The sequence below is a fragment of the Pezoporus wallicus genome, unplaced genomic scaffold (assembly GCF_028554395.1).
Source record: "Pezoporus wallicus isolate ANWC-B61680 ecotype Strahan unplaced genomic scaffold, APGP_CSIRO_Pwel_v1 scaffold_3294, whole genome shotgun sequence".
Lineage (NCBI taxonomy): Eukaryota > Metazoa > Chordata > Aves > Psittaciformes > Psittacidae > Pezoporus > Pezoporus wallicus.
Genome location: NW_026635478.1, coordinates 7542987 through 7556697, shown reverse-complemented (window position 1 = coordinate 7556697; position 13711 = coordinate 7542987). Strand labels below are relative to the sequence as shown.

Sequence of the window (13711 nt, the reverse complement as noted above, 5' to 3'; positions counted from 1 at the left end):
GATATTTGCCTCCAGCCTTGTCCGTGCCTAGCCCAGGTCCCAGGCTGATGCGAACCGATCTTGTTCTGGTTGAGTTGCAGGTTTTTACACAAGCCAAGCAAAGGGTCTCCTCTGAAGTCTGGAAAGAAAAAGAGTGGGAATGTTGTTTTCATAGAATCACGGAATATTTGGGTTGGAAGGGACCTTACAGCTCATCTAGGTCCACATCCCTGCCATGGGCAGGGGCACCTTCCACTAGACCAGTGTCGTGGTTTAAACCCAGTCAGGTAACTTGTTCACTCACTCCCAGTGAGTGGTGCCGAGCTGACAACAATCAAGGTCCGTGTTCGTCTCCCCCCCCTCCCTGCACCGGGGCTCTCCCCTTCCCCGCTCCTGGAGGAACGGGGAGGAGGATCGAGAGAGTGCAACTCCTACGGGTTGAGACAAGAACAGTCCAGCAACAAATCACCACCGCTACTATCAGCTAAAACAATGATAAGGGAAAATAACAAGGGAAGAGAATACGATACCACCGGCCAAGAAAACGAGTTCCACCCGGAAGCTCCTGTCCTTCCGGGTAACTCTCAGTTACATCCAGGGCATGACGTGCTGTGGTATGGAATAGCTCTTTGGTCAGTTTGGGTCAGGTGTCCTGTCTCTGCTTCCTCCTGGCTTCCCCTCCTCCCTGGCAGAGCATGAGGCTCACAAAGTCCTTGGCCAAACCAAAACATCTCTATCAGCTCTGTTCCCGAGCCGAAAGTCAAAACACTGCACTGCACCAGCTACCAAGGAGGAGAAACATGACTGCTACTGCTGAACCCAGGACAACCAGGTTGCTCCAAACCCCATCCCTGACCTTGAACACTGCCAGGCATGGGACAGCCACAGCCTCTCTGGGCAACCTGTGGCAGTGCCTCACCACCCTCACAGTGAAGAATTTCTTCATAATGTCTAATCTCAATCTCCCCTGTTTAATCTTAAAGCCATTCCCCCTTTTCCTATCACTACATGGCCTTGTAAGAAGTCCCGCTCCAGTACCCCTTTAGGTACTGAAACACTGTTATAAGGTCTCTCTGGAGCCTTCTCTTCTCCAGTCTGAAGAAGCTCAATTCTCTCCAAATGACTGCATAGGAGAGGTGCTCCAGCCTTCTGATCATCTCTGTGGTCTCCTCTGGACCTGCTCCAACAGGTCCACATCCCTCTGGTGTTGTTGCCCCCCCAGAAATGGATGCAGAACTGCAAGTAGGGTTTCATGAGAGCAGAGGGGCAGGATCACCTCCTTCGACCTGCTGGTCACACTCCTTTTGATGCAGCCCAGGATACGGTTGGTTTCTGGGCTGCGAGCACACACTGAAGCCAGCTCATGTTCATCTTCTCATCAATCAACACCCCCAGGTCCTTCTCCGCAGGGCTGCTCTGAATCTGTTCTCTGGCCAGCCTCTAGGTGTGCCTGGGATTACCCCGACCCAGGTGCAGGTCCCTGCACTTGGCTTGGTTGAATTTCATGAGGTTGGCACTGACCTACCTCTCCTCTCAAGCATGTCAAGGTCCCTCTGGATAGTACCTGCATTGGGGAACACCACTTGTCACTCATCTCCACTTGGACATTGAGCTGTTTTCTGCAGTTTGCTTCATATGGGTTCTGCTTTGTTGTCTTAGTTATCTTTCCCTTTACACTTGAACGAGTGTTTGAATGTGTGAAAACCTGTCATGGTTTAATATCAGCCAGCAACTAAGCACCACAAAGCTACTTGCTCATTTCCCTCCAGTGAGATGGGGGAGAGAATCAGAAGACTAAAAGGGAGAAAACTCATTGGTTTAGATAAAGGCAGTTTATTAGGTAAAGTGAAAGCTGCATGCCACAAGCAAATCAAAACAAGGAATTCGTAGAATTATAGAATGGTTTGGGTTGGAAAAGGACCTTAAGATCATCTACTTATAACCCCTCTGCCATGGGCAGGGAGGCCTCACACCAGATCATGTCACCCAAGACCTCATCCAACCTGGCCTTGAACACTGCCAAGGATGGAGCATTCACCACTTCTTTGAGCAACCTGTTCCAGTGCCTCAGCACCCTCACAGTAAAGAACTTTCTTATATCTAACCTGAACTTCCCCTGTTTTAGTGTAAACCCATTGCCCCTTGTGCTGTCACACTTCCCATCACATGCAGCTGTTCAGCCATCCCCAGGACAGCAGGGCTCCATCATGTGTAACGGTTACTTGGGATGACAAATGCCATCGCTATGAGCGTTCCCCTCTTGTGTTCTTCCCTCAGCTGTATACGCTGAGCATGATGTGATATGGTGTGGGACATCCCTTGGGTCAGTTGGGGTCCAGCTGTCCCAGCTGTGTCCCCTTCCAGCTTCTTGTGCACCCCCAGCCCATTTGCTGGTGGAGTGAGGTGAGGAAATGCCTTGGCTCTGTGCAAGCACTGCTCAGCAGTAACTGAAACGTCCCTGTGTTGTCAACACTGTTTCCAGTGCAAACCCAAAGCACGGCCCCATACAAGCTACTATGAAGAAAATTAATTCTATCCCAGTCCAAATCAGCACAAATGGTGAGTCCTTTCAAGTCTTGAGGTGTAAGGCCTCTGACTGGAGAGGAGAATTGGACCTGTAATCCTGTGACAGTTATATAGTGATATACATTTGTTTGTATCCCATTTGCAACCTTCAGTATTCTCCTAAGCCTCAGCAGATAAACGGTCTGTGCTGTGTCCTCTAAGGTTAGCTACTTCTGTCTGAGTGTTTTGGCTGTTTTGGCAGGAGGCCTCCTCATGGAGAGCTCAGTGCCAGCACCTCTCTCCTCTCTGCTAGAAGACTGAGCTTTCACACCCCCAATCCCTGGTGCTGGCGTGGTGTGGCAGAGGGAGCAATTTCTCAAGGGCTGCTTAAGCCATTTAACTCACTTCAGGTGAAAGAAAATATTTTAAACGACATACATACACCATGCAGTAGCTAGTGCTGGTGAGAGAGAGAATCCCAGTGAGGCTTACAGTAGAAAAGGAAGCTATATGAAACTCCCATGTGGGTCATGCACTCATCATCTACATACGGTTTTCCCATGCATTTTACTGGGGAGGGTACTGGAGGAGAATGGAAAATGTTTTAGAGACATTTTTCATTTTGAATTTCTTTACGGCTGTTTTTTTCCCATGTATAACTTTCCACCTTTTTGTAATAAAGCGTACATGAATAGCAGATCAGATGAAAAAGTGATTACACTCTGTTGTAATGTTGAAAATATGCTTATTCAGCTAAACATGTTTTGAAATACTGGCAAAAAAGCAGCCTGCTAAGTTCAGGCTGGAAGCAGTTTACATAGTTTCTGAGACTATTTCCTCTACTGTTCAATACATCAAGAGCTTATAGTGCTGCAGCAGCTAATACTTTTTTCCTCTAAAATATATATCAAGAACAAAAGCTATTGTTTTAAAGTAACATGAACTTGTTCCCCATCTACACATACAAAGAATAACTTTGCAATAACTGGCTTGTATTCTTGTAAACAAACCTCTCACAAGGATTTTAATCTTGAACTTTTTCTGTTTAACAAATGCGAAACTAAATACGGTGTGAAAACACAAAATACGAGAACCAAACTGCAGTATCTTGTTCTTTTTAATTTTCTGCAGTTACTACGGTAAGAAAACATATTTTTAAATAATTTTAACTTTTAACATTTTTGTTGCAGAAAAAGCATATTTTTCATTAAAAAAGAGTCATGTCCTAACTCAGAATTTGGGGACTTTTTCAGAGCAAACTACTATATATATATTAAAAATTGAAGATATTTAATTTAGCGAATAAGCAGTCAACACAGTCAGGCCAGAAGTTATAGTCCCTGTATAGTACTGCAACCTAAATATTCAGTAATTCTGATACCTTCAAAATGTACAATAGACTCCAGCTTCCTTAAATAACAACCAGAATAACTTCTTAAGAGTTTTTAAATGGGGAGTGGTGTTGTATATTAAGTGAACAGAAAGTACTGGATATAAAAGCTTCAACCGACTTTTTTGAAATAATTGCCCTGGTCTTTCCCAAATAATTACAATTTTCTGTTCATTTTCTGTTAATTGCATGTGCAGACAGATTCAGGCAAAACATCTGTGGTGGCTCTAAATAAGAGAATTTCCTACAAAGCAGTCAAGCTCCAGATGAGTTTTGTCCTGTTTTAAGCTCCCTTCCACTCTGAGATTTGAATCCCTGCTAGCATCTTTCTACAGAAACAACGCAGCATTTTGTAAGTTCTTCCCATAGTACAAGAATACATGAACGTAAGAAAGCTCTGAGGCTTTCTGCTGTGAAGTACAAGCTGAACATATATCAGTGTGTCTTCTATTATTTTTGCTCAGTGAAGAAAAAAATCCCTCATATTTTGTAGCTTTAAATCTTGATCTGATAAAATTTAAAGGTGGGTAAGACATTTTTGTGTTACACTGTGCTGTGGTTGGTTCATTCCCTCTGACTGCACCGTGAAAGATCCATAATTCTCACTAATCTTCACTCAATGAGATTTCACCATAGAAATTCTAAGTAGGTTTAGGTAGGATGTCAGATTTTGGATTAAAGATAATACATCTTAAAATAGCAAAGCGGAAATACAAAAGCAAATCTACAAAAGCCAATAAGGTGCAAAGCATTCAATGAAATAAGATCTAATGGCAGAAGTGTACTATGATAGAGTTAAAGTAATCTTTGATGTATTTTTTTTTCATCACCTGTTAGGTTTTGTGTATAAATTCAAGAAGTTACAGCTCCTGGAAACAGATTTTGATTTGCTAGATTTCTATCTGCATGTGAGAGCTTTAGTCACAAATATATTTAGATTGGGAGCAGACCAATCCAGATTTATTTTACAACACACACAATACTAGGAGTCCCATACAAGCTTGTGTGTGAATTTCTGACAGATGTATCTGTATAAAAACAAGCAGGCAGAATGTTTTTGGCCATTTTTTCAAATGTCAGAATATGCTTAAAAATGCAATTGAATTCACATTGATTGCATTACTCCACCCCATTTTTCATTATCTATTTTATTTTAAAAGAATTCCAAAATTAATCTATTTAGACTAAAAAAGTGGAAGTATCTTTTTGTGTCAGCACGCATAGTTAATGTGAAAGAAACTAATGACATATGACAAAATGCATAAACATTGCTTGTCAAGCAGTCCTATGCTAGAAGTAAATTCATAAACAAAAAGCAGTGTTTCAATAACACTGAACTCTGTGAGAAAAAGAAACACAAGCTAGGAAATAGCACTTAACTAGATTGCCTTAAATTCCTGGTTGGTTGATTTTGACTTTTTCAATTCATTGAACAGAGGACTGTTTGGGTTTGGGTTTTTTTTTTCCATTTCTTCCACTGTTTTTCTACTTAGGTATCAGCCTTACTTCCCAGGAGTGTATGTCTTGCTCCAGAATATGTTGCACTTGTACTCTGAGTATAAACCACAGTTGAGTGCTGCGGAACCACATTAAGAAGGAAGCCCCAGTACTTTCTCATCTCTTACGCACTTTTTTTTCACTTGCCTTTTTACCTTTCCAAATTAATAGTGAGTATGGTAAGCATAGCAACTTTAACTCCTAGTTTTCCTATTTTTTCTTCATTAGACCAGATTAATTTTCCCCAGTTATGAGAGTGCAGTGAGGTAAGTTGTACCTTTTCCAAAGAAACATTTTTAAAAATCAAAAGTAACCTTTCTGTAAGAAATGCTCTGTAACATTCCATAAGTAAATGGAAGAGCTGCTCTCAAATGCAAGCGGTTTGAGGATATTTTCATTGAAAATGTTCACAGACTAGCCAACAATTCAAGTTAGTTTGGGACTTTTCTTCCATGTAGATCATCTAGGATTCCAGAATGTGAGTGGATTTTTTGAGAAGTTGTAGAGAAGTCCTAGCATACAACAAGAATGAGCAAACTAATTTGTAAGGAAGAACATGAATTTTCATTTATCCAGATCATAGATCAGAAGAGTGCCTTCAAAATTATGCTTCAGTTCTTTAAAAATTCTGTTTGGACTATTTGAATTGTTTCTAGGAGTAATTTCTTCAGCCTTGGTCAAGCTTGCCCTGAGCAAGGTTGTTTTCACACTATAGCACCGTACTAAGAACATTTCACCCCAAATGGTCATTACTATTCCATTGAGAAGATGCTGCTCCTTCTACCGGAAATCATGTTACCAATATTTTGCCTATTGTCGTCATGCTTGGAGAGTAATTTAAATCTAGCATATCCTTAGGCAACTGTTTGCTGCTTCCCTAAAGCATACCATGTCTCCTATTGGAAACTGTCATCTGACCACACTTCAGTTCAAAGATCTTTGCTGTCTGCATCTTTATGCTATGGATGATTATTATTATGATGTAGAAGCTTATTCTTCCAAAGACCCAGCCTGTCTTTTGGTGCTCAAGGTTTCCTGTTGCTATCAAGACGGTTAGATCTCTTTGCAATGAGTTCTTACAAAATCACTCACCTTGAAAACACATTTTTCTTTTCAAATGCTCTCACATTTAACTTCACAACTCATGTTTTCCATGATTTTTGGATTTGTCCCATTTTGAATTTTGCTTCCATAGCTAGGTTAAAGCAGTACTGCAAGCAGAGTGTTTCAAAGATGCCTGTAAAAGTTAACGTTGGCATTCATGTTCATACAGGTTTCTTTGAGTAACGATTTTCAGCTCTAGGCACTCTTCAAAATGCTTAAAATATTCAAGAAAAAAGAATGAAAACTGAGAAGATGCAGAACAAATTGAGCAAAGTGCTGCTGGAATAATAGTCATAAAAAATAACCACAAACTCCGATATCAGCAGACTTTCCAGTAAGAGCACTATGGTCTTCCCCTGGCTGCTCTGACCATGCATCCTCCCACTTCTATTAATGGAAAAGAAATGTGCATTCTCTGTACTCTTCCAATCTTCTTTTTGCGCAAAATAAGGAGGGAAGTTGATGTCTTTTTGGCCTGGCAAATATTATTTGTGGGCACTTGGTGCTGTGAGTATTTGCCCTTGGTTCAGAACACCTGAGTCAGTCCATGTGGACCACTGAGCAGTCATCAGTTACAGCAACCGTGAATCATAACCCATGTGTACTGCAATTCACTCAAACACAAAAAAGGAAAGGCTCAGCAACCCATTACACCTCCCCCTAAGGCATTACTTGTATTGCCAACTCCGCAACTTATGAGTCACTCCTCCCCCAAATCTTAATATTTGCTTAAAAAAAAGATATTAAAGGATAGAAAATAGTTTTTAAAACTTATTTTATATTGTGTTCCAACACCGTAATGCTGAGAAAACAAGTTTTATTGAACTGGGGTAATGGGAAATGTTACATAACCCCCTAACGCATGGTAGTACTTGCTTTAAAACTTTGCCTTGTAAAGAAGGAGGTGTGTGGATTTGGCAGAAACACATTAGATCAAGTATTCTACTTTTGTTTTTTAACACTCTCAAATTATAAGTCTGTTAATTTTGGTTCCTTGTATTCTTATTTGGTTGTGAACTATGGCAAGCATTTGACACTGCCAGTGAAATCTAGGGGAAAGGTGCTTTCAACAAGCAGTGCCAATGTATGTATGTGGTACTTTATAAAAGCCAAATAACTTGAAAAGCCAAGTTCTTCATCTCTCAGTTTGGGCTTCCAGAATAGAGGGGCTACTTGTGCCAGATTCTTACTGTGAGATGTGGGTAGTATCTCTCCTTAGTTCACAGAATTTCCATTAAGATCAATTAGTGGATCTCTGAGAAGCATTCAAGGACTACAATGGTAAGAACTGCCACAGGAAAACCTTGTAATTCAGGTGCCGGTGGGTAGTTTGAGACACATCCAGTAAGTAAAACATGGGGCTGCACCTTGTTCATAGGGGAGAATACAAAATAGAGTAGCTGGTAATATTGGCATTGTTTTGTTCCATTCACTTACTGAAGCTGTGACCCAGCACGAAACACGGCATCCAGGCTTGTGAGGGAGAACTGTATCATGCAAGGGCCGTATAGTAGAAATGCTGCTGCACAGTAGATTTTACTCCTCTTTTTTTTTTTTTTCTTGATTCTATACTCCTTAATCCTGTGTGAACAAGATTAACAGTTGTTTTAAAACACGTATGCATATCTGTGTGTGTGTGTGAGGGCACGTGCTTGTGTATGTCATTTTTTGTAGGATGGGGGAGTTTAAAAGCAAATTGTATCTACAGAGATATTATCTTGTAGCAGTCTAGTAACATCCAAATGAGTCATTAGAAGGATTGGAATATTCTGAGCTGCCCCATAGTGCCCAGCTACTTGGGCCAACTGATGGCAATAAGCAGATAATTGCCTATTTAAAGCACATCTATAGAGAAACAACACAGAGTTGTTGGTGATTCCCTCTTTTCTCTTGACAACATCCTGGCTTCTAAGCACTGCCTTTTATTCTGCCTGCTCCCATTTGCTTCCCCAGCCAAGAAGTCCAATTTCTTTTGGAAAATAGTTTTAGCTTGCCTGCTCAGACTGAGAGCCTGCTCCCATCTTCTGCACCCAACCTGCTTCCTTCACCCTTCTTTTTATTCTATTTTGGTCTGATATCATTAATTCTTCCATGCTGAAACCAAACAACTTCCACTAGACTGTCTGGATGCAAGCAGGAGAAGTAAGAAAAGCCAAAAATGCTTGCTTTGTGGTACCTGGATCGGTTCTTCTGATTGAGCCTAGTTCAGCCATTACAGGGTTGAATTATACAGTTCCAGTGCAGAACATGTGGTAGGCTTATGTACCGTCTCATCAACCTGGACAGCTCTGAGGAAACAGCACGTTTAGTGAAAGTGGTGGGATATTTGAGAATTTTTCCTATTGAACTTCAGCAAGGGCCTAGCAAATATACACAAAGCTTTCAAATGCTTAAAGCCTGGCTGGAGTGAGGCAGCAAAATTTACTTCCTTAACAGGTTACCTTCCATCCTAATCTCTACCCAAACACGACGGTGCAGGAGCTTCTCAAAGAAAAGGTTTCTGTAATTTGCCAGCATGGACCCAACAATCGATGCTTGGGTAGGCTTGTTCTTGGAAAGGTCTAAGCTGTTTGGCTGCAGATTTTCAAATAAGTTATCCCTGAGGCACACACCTGGTGAGGGAAATTTTCAGCCAAACAGTTTAGGTTTAGCAAAGTCTTTAAGCAACTGAAAATGCAGTCTTGTAACAGGAGGTATGTGGCAATCATAACGGTTGGCAGTTGTGCTAGCTAGCCCCACCTATCATATTTTTGGATCATTTAATAATGTAGTGAAGATTTTTTAAGGGAGTATTTTTTCCATTAGAATTTAATAAGAGAAGACTGTGCAGCTTCCCTATACTCCTTTCAACTACAAAGCACAGAAATCATTTTAAGCCAGCATGTTCGGTTTGGAATCACTAGCCAGTTCCCATATAAGCTTCATAATACTGAGAAGTCTGTAATTGAACATATATGTATGAAATGAGAAAAAACTTACTAAAATTGTTACTGACTTTTCCAGTTTTAACACCCTCAGTATACCTTTAATTCTTTTAAAAACACATTTTTACATGGTCTGAAAATTACTTTAGAAATAAGAAATTAAAGTCTTACTGATGTTTTATCCATGCGTCTTTAACTATTTAGTTAATATTAGCTGCAACAGTATCATGCTACTTTAAACAGGAGAAAACTAGTAAATATACATGGACACTGAGAGCAGAGAACATTTTGGTATATGAAGCGTTTCACTTGCTGTAACAAAATATTTGGTATTTACTCTTGTGACTACATTTAGCAAACTTCCTAAGAAAGAATTGCAAGCTTTTTGTTCATTTCAGACCAAGTATTTATCAACATTTTTATAGCTAAAAGATTATGTCCTCCAAAGAATTCTGTAGCCTCTAAAACCAAATACCTATCTCAATAGTTTGGCCCTGCCTTCCTAAGTCTAAATCTAAAGGCTAGGATTTTCTCAGCATGCATTGTGTTTGATTGTTTACTTTTGGATGCCAACTCAAATGCAAAACATTTGGGTATAGCAAGTTGCTCTTCATATTGCACAGCAGAATATACTTTATTCTGATCTGCAAACGGGAAGAAAATGTTCTTGGTAGTGGTAGTTACAGATTTTGGTAAGCTGCTCAGTGTGGCTTCAGGTATTACAAGGATAAACAGATTACACCCAGTAACAACTTTCACAGAATGTTGTTAGCAGGAAGAAAACATAAAAATTTGCCATCCCTGATCAGACCACTGGTATCTCACCTCTCTCCTATTGTTGGAGCAGTTACCAAATGCATTAGAAGTAGTTCAGGTCTTCACTAGGCATGCATTTATGAATATGTAGAAGGGGAAAATTTCTTTCTAATACCAATCATCTGTGGATTAGGGTCCTAAACTGGGGCCTTATAGGTGCATTTGTTTCACTTTGTAGCCTCTCCCTTTCATCTTTGTTAGAATGTTAATTTATATGCTGAATAATATCAATGGGATTACAGCTTCTCAGGACAAACTTGGTACCGAGTTGCAAACTGACCATACGAAGAAGATGAAGCGTAACTAGCTCCATCCAATACTTCATTCCATCCAATCATGCCTGGATAAACTCAGGTTGTTTGAATCATAGAATCATACACTATCAGGTTGGAAGGGACCTCAAGGATCATCTGGTCCAACCCTTCTAAGCAAAGCATGGCCTAGACTAGATGCCCCAGCACCCTGTCCAGCCAAAGCCTAGAATGTACAGTGTTGGGGAATCCATCACTTCCCTGGAGAGATTATTCCAGTGGAATAATTGGAGCCACCTGGCAAGTAATAGCCACGATTTATATTCTGCAAAGGCTCTTAGTAAGTCATATAAATACGTCCTTGGCTTAACAAAAGAAGATGGCTTCAGTTTGGCGCACAGTTCATCTATTTTGCAAACCCTCCAGCCAAATTAAGTACTTGCCTGCTGTGCAGGACTAAACATTAACCAAGGAAATTAAAGGTTAAATGGGGATAAACCACTAAACAGTTACAGGTGAGATTCTGGAATAACTGGACATCAGAGTATGGAGAGATTGCAAAAATCAAACAGTTAAGATGCCAAGCATGGGGCAGTGAATAAGAGGCAAGGGCAGGCGCAGGGGTGGCAGCAGGAAGGTCAGAAATACAGCCTGCCTCTTCGAGGAATAAAAATAATAAAAAATAATAAAAAATTAATAAAAATCTGGCATCTGTTACACTTAGATCTGAAAACCAAGTGCTTGGGGAAACAGAATAATCTGAAGTTTAAGCTCGCTGATAAATTATCATTAAATATTTTGATTACTGTATACAGCATCCTTATTACTCATCCTCATTTATGTCTGAGGATCTGGGATCCTGCATACAAGCTAATCACAGCGTTTCGCCGTGAAGTATTTCCTTAGTTCGGAGCGCTCCAATGAGTTTAAATTACACATTTTACTGGATTTTAATTGCAGCATTTCTTTGTAGAAGTAACTTTGTAAATATTCCTTTAACCTCACTGAAATAAAATACGCCCATTTACAACCGCGCTAAAATTCATAAACCATTTTTTAATTGTATTTCTCCCCCTTTTCTCCCCGATGAAAAGCCTAATGACAAGTGGATCTGCGGCGAATTCTCCTCATTAGTTCAAGGCTATTCAGAACCTCACGTGGTCGCTCAACCACACAAAAATAGCGGAATTAATATTCCCCGCGAGTTCCCAGGCCGCGGCCGAGGCGGGGGTAGGGTGTTGAGGGCGGCCTGCGCGCCCCTCACCGTGCCGCCCGGGCGGGAAGGAGTTAACGCGGGCGGGCCTTGCCTCCTGCGCCTTGTGGGGTTATTTTTCCTCTCTCTCCCCCCCCCCCCCCCCCCCCCTTAATTAATCATCCGCCGCTTCGCGATTTAAATATGGAGATGGCGAACCGTTCGCAATTATTAATGAGCCCCGCGGCCGTCCCGCGGCGTTCACAGACGGGCCGCGTCCAGCCCGCGGAACGCAGCGCGGCGCCTCCCTTCTGATGTGCGTGAAGCCCGAGCGCACAAAGGCTCCTCCTCGGCCGTGCGCGGGCTCAAATACATAAATAAAGGCTTTTGTTCGCCCGGCTCCGCGCACATGCCTGTTTTGGCTAAAGCTCGCCGCGTTATTTGTACTTCACGGTGCCTAGAGAGAATGAAGCTGGGGGGGGGAGAGGAGGAGGAAAAAGGAGAGAAGGCTGCGGGGTGAGGGGCGAAGCCGGTGCTACCTGCTGCCGCGCGGGCGCTCCTCAGCCGTCGGACCCGGTCGCTGACAGGCTGAGATGGGGGGGGGGAAGGACGACGACACAAGGGAAAATAAATAAGAAATAACAGGGCACCACCACCTCACGAGATACAAACGCCGCCGCTGAACAATAAACTTTGCCCTCGCCTGACACCGGCCTGGCGACCGGCGGCTTGGCAAGCCGCCAGTTCCTTCTTCACCCGATAAGACTGGGCAGGAGGAGGCGGCGTGGACACAACATGGCCGATGTTTAGTCTCCGCTCCCCGGCCCGTGGCGGGATGGAGCGGGGAGGAGCGGCTCCCCTCGCCTCTCCTCTCCTCCGTAGTACCGGCTCTTAGCCGGAGGGGATGGCTCGGAGGATTCAAGCGGCAGCATCCCCCTCTATTTGTTTTTTTTCATAACCCCCTCTTTTCATCTTTTTCTGCCGGTATGTCAACTGTCCATGCAATGCAGTGTACGGCTAGGTAACAACCAGTAACGGGCAACTAGTTTAATTAGCCTGGGTTTGTTTGGCTTTATATATTATTTTAGAGCCTTTATAAATGAGGAGCAGACCAAGGTGGGAGGAGGAAGCGAGGAGCGGAAGGGACAGGGAATGGGGATGGATGGTGAGGGATAACAAAGAGTCAGGTGCAGTGCTGTGCGTGCCTCCTTACGGCTGCTTGTCGATCCGATTTATCGTCTTAAACGCTCCCGTAGCAATTAAAATAAGAAATTGGGAAAGCTGTGGAAGCCGAAGGCAGCTCTGTGACGGGAGCGACAGGCTCTGAGAGAAGCGTGTGCATGGTGTCAAGAGGAGACCGTGCCTGTAGTGATGGAGAAGAGCGTACCCTCCAGTGCTGTGGGACAGCAGCACCTAAAGATACGCCTGACTTTGGTTTTTCCCGCTCCAAAATAGTCCGCAGCTTCACTGGGTGAAGGTAAAATCCCTGTAACGCGTTTTTGCAAGTTTGCCTTGTTAGGTAAGAGTGTGACTTTGATGTCTTGATGGAGTTGCAAAGTGAAACAAACCGGGGCAAAGGCAGGGATTTCAGCTACGGTGAGGGGGGAATGAAGGGGGGGGTGGGGGGGTGGGGGAATAAAGAAGATCGGGATATGATAGACGCCACCGAAAAATGGCAGGAGAATAATGTTTACTTTTGAATATATGGCGTGCTGCCAGGTTGGCGCTGGTTTTTAGGTTAGCAGAGGTTGGAGGAAGGGCCAGACTGAGGCGTGGCTAGCTGCTGTCAAGGAAAAAAAAAGAGCTGCAAATTGCTGTTCTCAGCTTTTTTTCCTCTCCTCCACACCCCCCCTCCCCCGAAAAAAAGGCAGTGCTTTCTCTTAAGGCTATTAAAAATGATGCAGAATTTTAACCATCTGCTGAACTGGGTACTCTTCGCTGGTGCTGCAAAGCTTTATGTTTGCAAAGGGAGGAAGGAGGAAATTGCCAAACCTTCCAAATAGAAAACTAATGTATTTTTTTAGCATTTAAATATTTCAGGAAACAGGGTCTT

At 42.6% G+C, this 13711-nt stretch overlaps 2 long non-coding RNA genes across 2 annotated transcripts in view; one reads left to right on the top strand and one right to left on the bottom strand.

Annotated features, from left to right (window-relative positions):
* Window positions 1-5736: 5736 nt before the first annotated feature.
* LOC130608644 (uncharacterized) lies at window positions 5737-12252 on the bottom strand. The gene is made up of 3 exons (XR_008974595.1): window positions 12198-12252; window positions 6464-6608; window positions 5737-5883 (listed from the first exon to the last, which is right to left on the bottom strand). It is a non-coding gene; the product is annotated as an uncharacterized LOC130608644 (long non-coding RNA).
* Window positions 12253-12287: 35 nt separating this feature from the next.
* The window catches only part of LOC130608625 (uncharacterized), a 119501-nt gene continuing 118077 nt past the window's right edge, over window positions 12288-13711 (top strand). Inside the window, exon 1 of the long non-coding RNA XR_008974586.1 lies at window positions 12288-13135. This is a non-coding gene — a long non-coding RNA (uncharacterized LOC130608625). The remainder of the gene's footprint in view (window positions 13136-13711) is intronic.